Source organism: Triticum dicoccoides, chromosome 6A, assembly GCF_002162155.2.
Source record: "Triticum dicoccoides isolate Atlit2015 ecotype Zavitan chromosome 6A, WEW_v2.0, whole genome shotgun sequence".
Lineage (NCBI taxonomy): Eukaryota > Viridiplantae > Streptophyta > Magnoliopsida > Poales > Poaceae > Triticum > Triticum dicoccoides.
The window spans coordinates 205,320,563-205,328,584 of NC_041390.1; positions in this window are offsets into that span (position 1 = coordinate 205,320,563).

Genomic DNA, 8,022 nt, shown 5'->3' on the forward strand with positions numbered 1-8,022 from the left:
ACGGCCTTAGATCTGCATCGTCGCACCCTCATCCAACCTACCGGAGAAGCTTTTGACACCCCGTCCACGGCCGTAGATCCGCATCATCGACACCATCCTGAACCCAACCACTGGAGCAGCTTCACTGACGCCCTCGTCCACAGCCTCAGATCCACTTCGCCCACACCATAGTCCAACCTACCGGAGTCGCTCCACAAACACCCTACTCGACAGTTCTAGATCTCCTTACCGGACCCCGACAGCCAGCACGGCGTCATCACCCTTGACGTTTCTAACCTGATTCCCACCGTGTTGCAAGATGCCAAGCACCCACCACTGCCTAGGTACTTCTCACCTTTAAACCCGGCCAGCATCACCTACCCAATGTACTTCAAATATACTAATAGGTCGCTGTTACATGATATGTAGCTGGCAAAAACTACAAGGACGATGTTTCTTCTAGATCTAACAGCTTGGCCAAACAAGATCCTGCACTGAGGCATTGCTATAATCTTGTAAGTGCGTCTCTCTCTCTTGTATTGTTGTCTGCATGCTAGCGTGCTTTGTTAGGATTTTCCACCAGTAATCCCTTTGTGCAGACAATGATTTCTACTACTGGCTGCTAAATTAGATATGTAGATGTCATACATGATACCCCCTCCGTTCTTAAATATAAGTCTTTCTAGAGATTCCACTATAGGCTACATACAGAGCAAAATGAGTGAAACTACACTCAAAAATGCATCTATATACATCTGTATGTGGTACATACTGGAATCTCTACAAATACATATATTTAGGAACAGAGGTAGTACATTACACAAAATCATAGGTGGTATGTAGGAATTCCAGTGCACTACATTAGGTTCCCTTAGAGTGCCTGCTAGTCCAGCACACAGAGTCATGGCTAGTTTATGCTACGCACACAATTGTTAATTGGTGGTTTAAATATGCGCAAGGGATATGCAATGTATTGTCATTTAGAGATGTCTGAAATTAGCCATGTCAACTTGCAGATAGGGTTACGCAATGGAAAAGTACAAGATGCATGTGGCAATTTCATGGAACATCGCAAAAAAGGAGAGGCAGCGGTGAGCCTATACAGTGTGCTATGGTAGGTCACTCCGGCCCAGTTCTTTTGCAGGATTCTCCCAGAATTTTCCCCTCTCTAGCTTCTCCTAGAATCTTTGACCCCCTTTTGTTTTACAATCCTACCTAATTAGACCCTAACTAGATAGGATTATAAAACAAATGGGGCTCAAAGATTTTAGGAGAATCTGGGTAGCGGTCAGATTCTGGGAGAATCTGGCAAAAGAACTAGGCCTCCATTGCAATCATCGTGACATGTTATTTTTATGTCAGTTATATTGGCCAAGTTTCTTAGGGACAGTTATATTGAGTTATCGTAAGAAAATAAGCACCTTTGAATATAAGCTCCAGGTAATAAGCCAACCTGTTCTTTTCATTGCCTTTTCAACTTATATGTGGTATGATCAGTGAAAAGTCTAGATTGCATTATATTTTGTCATTTTGCTACCGATATGAAAATTAATTTGACTTGCCAACATCACAAATTGAACCCAGTGCAGTAATTAATATGATAGTAAAACAGACCATCAATATTTACTTGGCACAACCTACTTTGGTCAATGTCTTCCATAGAGATCCCATTGCCTAATTTAAATGAAGAACGCATGGCCTAAATTTAAATGAAGAACAATTACTTATCGAAATTCGATGGTCCAAGTGGATGGTTATTATCATATAGAAGCACCACCTGAAAGCATCATATAGCAGCAGTAGCAGCTCATTGCAACTCATCATACAGCAGTAGCAGTGTGCAATTCATCATATACCAGTAGTAGCTCATAGCAATTCATCATATAGCAGGAGCAGTAGTAGCTCATAACAATTCATCATATAACAGCAAGAGCAGCTCATAGCAACTCATTATATAGCAGCAGCAGGAGCAGCTTATAGCAACTCATCATATAGCAGCAGCAGCTCATAGCAATTCATCATATAGCAGCAGCAACTCATCATGTAGCAGCAGCAGGAGTAGCTCATAGCAATGCATCATATAGCAACAGCAGAAGCAGCTCATAGCAATTCACCTATAGCGGATCAGAATGAAAATTTGGCAAAAAATCAGAGGAGATCCTCACCTTGTTGGATGAGCTCATCCTTCAACAGCACCTCAAGGCCATGGCCTGGGAGGAGGGGAGGGGGAACGAGGTGCCTTCTACCGCAGTGTGGCATCGACCATAGTTGTGTGACGCCCGCCAAAGTAGTGCGTTGGATGGACCTCAGCGGGGAAGTTGATGGAGACCATGAGAATGAGGGGCGGCGCCAGAGGGAGGAGCAGCCAGGAGATTTGGCCCTACCCGCTGGCCATGTAGCCTAGCTGGACAGAGCATCGTCGAGGACCAGGCCAGATGGGACCAGTGGCGACGGCTCGCTGGAGGAACCCTCGTGCTGCAGGCAGGGGATCGAGGTAGAGGGAAAGGGGAGAGGAGATGCAAGCGGGCAGTTCAATGACCTCTCGCGTGTTTGTTTTTACTTAAGGGTCAGGTGTGACGCGGGCGTGAGCAGTGGCATTTTGAGTGTAATATAGGCAGACATCAGAGTCATTTCACTATTCTCCTTCCCTTCAATTTTTAGTGAGCTTCTACCTGACCCCCCCCCTCGAAAGAGAAATAAGTTAAGCCCAGTCCATAACTCAAAAATGACTTCTTTACATCTTGTATGGCTTATTTTGACAATAAGCTCTGAAAAGGCGGAATAGAACTGGCCCTTAACATGCAATTCAATTGTGCGTGCAATGATAAATCATTCCTGCCTGCTATAGTGTACATTTAGGCATCATCATACATGGCATAACCTAATACATGTGCATTTCATTATAGAATCTGAAATATGTAATGTTTATGTTAGTTCATACGTTGCACATGATGTTTAAATGCCCCTTAAATCTAGTAAGTCGAGTGATGGTCTTTAAGCCTCCTTCGATGCTTCTTTTCTTGATATGTAAGACTTGCTCACACATCTGTTCAATTGCCTGTTTGTGTTAGCCAGCCATACTAGGACTATTTGCTTTGATTACTTGCTGTTCTTGACCTAACAGAGCTTGTCAGCGATTTAAATACTAAGGGCTGCTATAGTGGGGGCTTGTTTAACTGATAGATGACATAAAGGTTTGGATGTACACTAAAGTAGGCTCTCCAAGAGTACCTGGAGTCCCAGTTCGAAGGTATGCCTAGTTTTTACATAGTGCAGACATAGTAAATGCTCATTTAACTGTGTGCAAGAGATGTGGCATGTTTCATTATGTGGTGTTGTTTTGTTATAATATCATCTTGTTGTGTTGTTCATAGACTGGAAAGTATGCATATTTATCTTCCAAGGAGACCAGTAACTAGTTTGTGTCACCTTGCAGAGCGGGTGCAATGAAGATAAGATTGAGGATTTCCAAGTACAAGATGTTAGGAAGGAGCCTCGCAAGAGAAGGAGGAGCAGCACTGAGCCTGTTCAACTAGTTAAGGTAAGTCACAGTGTATTACAATTACCAGGACATCCTAGTTGTCTAACATTGTGCTTGCGTAGGGTTCTTCACCTGTAACCCAGTCATTGGGCCATTGATTAAAACCCCCTCCACTCAGTACTATATGATGTTCTAACTTTTTTTGTAAATCGGATGTATGTAAGCACATTTTAATGTGTCTGTTCACTCATTACAGATGTAGTCTACTTTTAAATACCTAAAACATCTTATAGTAGTGAACAGTGTGAAACTGCTTCCTGCCATGGTAGAGTTGTCAATGTCATAAATGTCATAACCAAACGCATATTCACATCATTAGCCTCCCTATCATTACTAGGATATTGATTACATACTAGTCGAGATACTTCATAGGGGGCAAACAATATTACTTACTTGTTCCTTTATATATTAAATGTAGATAGGCCATGGATGTTATCGAGGCATGCATGTATGCATGCTGCCAACTGAATAGTTCAATTGCTTGTTTGTTTCAGGCATAGTTAAGTTGCTCTTTTCAATTGCTTTATTTGTCCTCAGTTAATGAGATGCCCAAACAATGATGCCTGATGTTTGGTACTTGTATAACTATTAGTTGACATAATTAAAGGCCTTACCATTTAATTACTCTGGCGAAGTGTGCCTGAAGCTTTGAAGTCTATTAACCAACTATTACTGCATGAGGCTCACGATCTAGTTTATACTAGGCTAATGATTGTATAGTTTTTCTTGTTGTCGTAGGTTTGTATGAATCCCTCTGCTGTTCATTATGCTCCCTAAGACTTTAATGGAGCTGCAGAATGGACAACTGCTTGCTTACTTATACGCAACATGCTGTCTAAATTTGTAACCTGTCTGTGTTTTGGATTTGGCCCCAACATCATGCTCCTCTGGTGAGCTAAGAGAGATTTCTGTATGCGGGCTGCACAGACTACCATTTTTATAATTTTTAAAATATCACCTTCTTATGCTTCATGATGTGTAACATCATTGTTAGTCCTGTTTTGCCATGTACAAAATAGTCTGTCTTGCTCGCTTCACTGTTGTAACTATATTTTTGCCCTAGTCATGTGTACTTACAGAAACATTTCAGGATGAAGTGACACCAACACAAAGATCTGTGAGCAGTGCGGCATGGCCGTTACCAAATAATTATGGATTGGAATTGGAATGTGTTGATGTTCTCGAGCATCAACTAGAGGTGGCAAGACAACGTGTACATGATTCTGAACATGCAATCAACAAGTTGAGATTGGACTTACAGGTATTAGATCCAGGAGTCAAAAACATAAAACGAGAAACTGAGGTAACCACGAAGGAATTAGAGATTTTGCAGACTGAAATTTGTGCTATCTGAATCTGGCCAATCCTATTTTCTGAAGAGATTATAGTTCAAATGGTATGTTCTATTGATGCGTGTCCATGATGTATGAGCTTTATTTGCCTAGTGTATACAATTTGCTATTTGTATATGCTTTATTATCACTGGTGCCGAACTATAATGCCTAGTGGCTATAATCGGCTATAATTTCTTTATTGTATAGTGTAGGATTATTCTATGTTTCTATGCTTTAGTCTTTTTTATTGTATATTGTATGTTTTTTAGAGGCGATAGTATAGAGTAGGATAATTCTTTGAATATGCTATATCATTGAAACGGGGGCCAACACGCCCAAACATTTCCTACCCATATAAATGGAAATGGCCCACGGGCCTCTAGCAGGCTGAAATAAATGTCAAGTTTTTCTGGACCCTTTTACTTTACGAGCTAGTAAGAGGCCAAAAGTGTTATGGGCCAGAGGAGGCCCAATTTACAAACTAGGCTTTTAACAGGCCGAAAGTCATGTCGGGCTAAAATTTTGCCCTGCGGAACATGGGCCCCTAATGGACCCAAAATTAGGTTGCACTGTCAAAGGCCCAACTATTGTGCGGGCCGTTAAGAGGCTGAAGACAAAATGGGCTAGGATTTGGCCCATTTGCTAAATGGGCCGAGGATAGGCCTAAAGTCACAACGGACAGAAGTTGGCCCAACTGCAGAATGCTCTGAGAAAAGGCTGAAAGACATTATGGGATGTTAAAGGGCTGGAACTGATAATGGGCTGCTAACAGGCCGAAAGAAGCTTGGGTCGTAATTGGGCCCAAAGACGTAGCGGGCCATTAACAGGCTGAAACTGACGATGGGCTGGAAATTGTATAATCTAGAATGGGCCTTTGATGGGCCGATTCTGTGTAAAATGTATGGGATGTGCTTGTGAATGGGCCTGACTCAAGTAGGCCGCTAATGGGCCGGCCCGCTTACTTTAACAGGCCCGGCCTTTTAACCTGAATGGGTCATTGTTGGGCCGAGACACGTGTCAACGTATCATAGGCACGTCCCGTCCATTCGCTGGATGACAACTATCCGAACGCTGGGCCGACACGTGGATCTGCTGGCGAATGAGAATTTTAGACATTGAGAATTCCCATTGGTTCGGGTTGTTAACGGGTTATGGGATCCAAACCAGAACCCGATAGCTTAACAGCGACCTGTTACGGTGGATGCCACATGTCGGTTACCCTTGACGAAAGCACTTCTATGACGTGTGATTTATCGTCATGGATGTGGACACTTCTGTGATGATAATTTTGGTAATGTCATGGAACGCTTCTACGACAGCACACGTATGACTATCTTGATTCTGTCATAAAATCGTCATGGATGTACATGCATGACAGAGAACGTGAACTACTGTGACAAACACGTATCATCATGGTTGTGTGTTTTTTTCTAGTGTAAGGTGGTAGCCATGGCAACCTAGTTCTCGAAACCTTCACAAATGGATGAAGTGTCATCATCCATTCCATTGTACTTCCATAGGAAATGTATGCATTGTTGAAGAGGTAGGACTCCTCGGGCAATGGCCATCGCCATCACATCGATGATGGTCAGCCTATTGTGCATCAGGCACCTCACTTGAGATGCGAGACATGCCACCTAAGGTCCATCCTTCTATAGGGAACTCTTCAGCCGCCAGGTAAAGTTCTACTTTGGGGGCACTAGGGAGAAGGTCGGAAGTCCTGAATGGACGAGATCGAAAAGTAGGGCGTCCGCCATGTAACACCATTCGATGGATAGCCCATTCCCACAATATGGCATACCTCGGGTCCGCCCACCTCGTGAAGCTTCCCTTGTGGGAACATGGCATCAATCAGAACTACTTTCTCCATAGCCCAAAGTGTGCTTCGCATCCGAGGTACATCTCAAAGAGGACGATGAATCCCACAATATGTATGATGGAATTGGGTGTTAGATGGTGGAGTTGGATCCCGTAGAACTCAAGGAGTCCATGGAGAAATGAATGGATGGGGAATCCAAGGCCCTGCAATAAGAAAGGGACAAAGCAAACTTACCCCTCCCCATGAGGAATGGGATGGTTGTCCGCGTGCGCTCGTTTGCCCAAAGATATTAAGCTAGGACGGGTAGAAGCAAGATCTGCGTCTGACAAATAACCTTGGGTGGCAAGCTGGTCCAATTGTCGATGGGTGATGGAGCAACTTCCCTAGTCACCTTTGAGAGGCCCGTGGGGGCGTGTCGATGAGCCCGCACCGCTTGCCATGACTGGAGCTCTCGAAGCTAAAATTTGAGGGGAAAGTTTCGTGTTGAGGCAAGATACAAGGAAGCTAGGGTACGGTTGATGGTGTCCTGGACTAGGGGGTACTCAACACGTCATCTCCCGATCTGATAGATTGGGTCGAGGACCCCCGTGGCCGTATACTCATGGGCCAGTTCGGACAGTTGCCGCATACAAGGAAGATTCCACAAGACTTGGCGATCAAGACAAGGACTTCTCCCCACCGGCGTATTCGGCTAGGACTCTTGTTAACCTAGGCCTCTGGTGCATTATATAAACCAAGGCCAGGCTAGTCGATAGACAACTTCACCATACAACAATCATACCATAGGCTAGCTTCTAGGGTTTAGCCTCCTTGATCTCGTGGTAGATATACTCTTGTACTATCCATATCATCAATATTAATCAAGCAGGACGTAGGGTTTTACCTCCATCAAGAGGGCCCGAACCTGGGTAAAACATCGTGTTCCTTGCCTCTTGTTACCATCGATTCTAGATGCATAGTTCGAGACCCCCTACCCGAGATCCGCCGGTTTTGACACCGACATTGGTGCTTTCGTTGAGAGTCCCGCTGTGTGATCGACAAAAGGATCGATGTCTCGCCGGCAGATCAACTGCGACCTCGGCGTCTCCATCACCAGTTCGACTGATCACCTTGGTTTGACCAAGAATTGCGCCCCGTGTTCGGATCACCATGGTCGGGCGAGGGCCTTCATCAAACATCAACTCCGATCTCTATCAAGATCACGGAGGAATCATCTATGGAGCTCGGGGGCTCAACGTCAACATTGCCCTCAAGCGACCGTGCTGTTTTTTTTGGACAGAGAACTCGTATCTGCCGCCACCACCTCCTCAAGTATCGCTTTGACGATCGCTTTGGTGAAATTGTGCGGA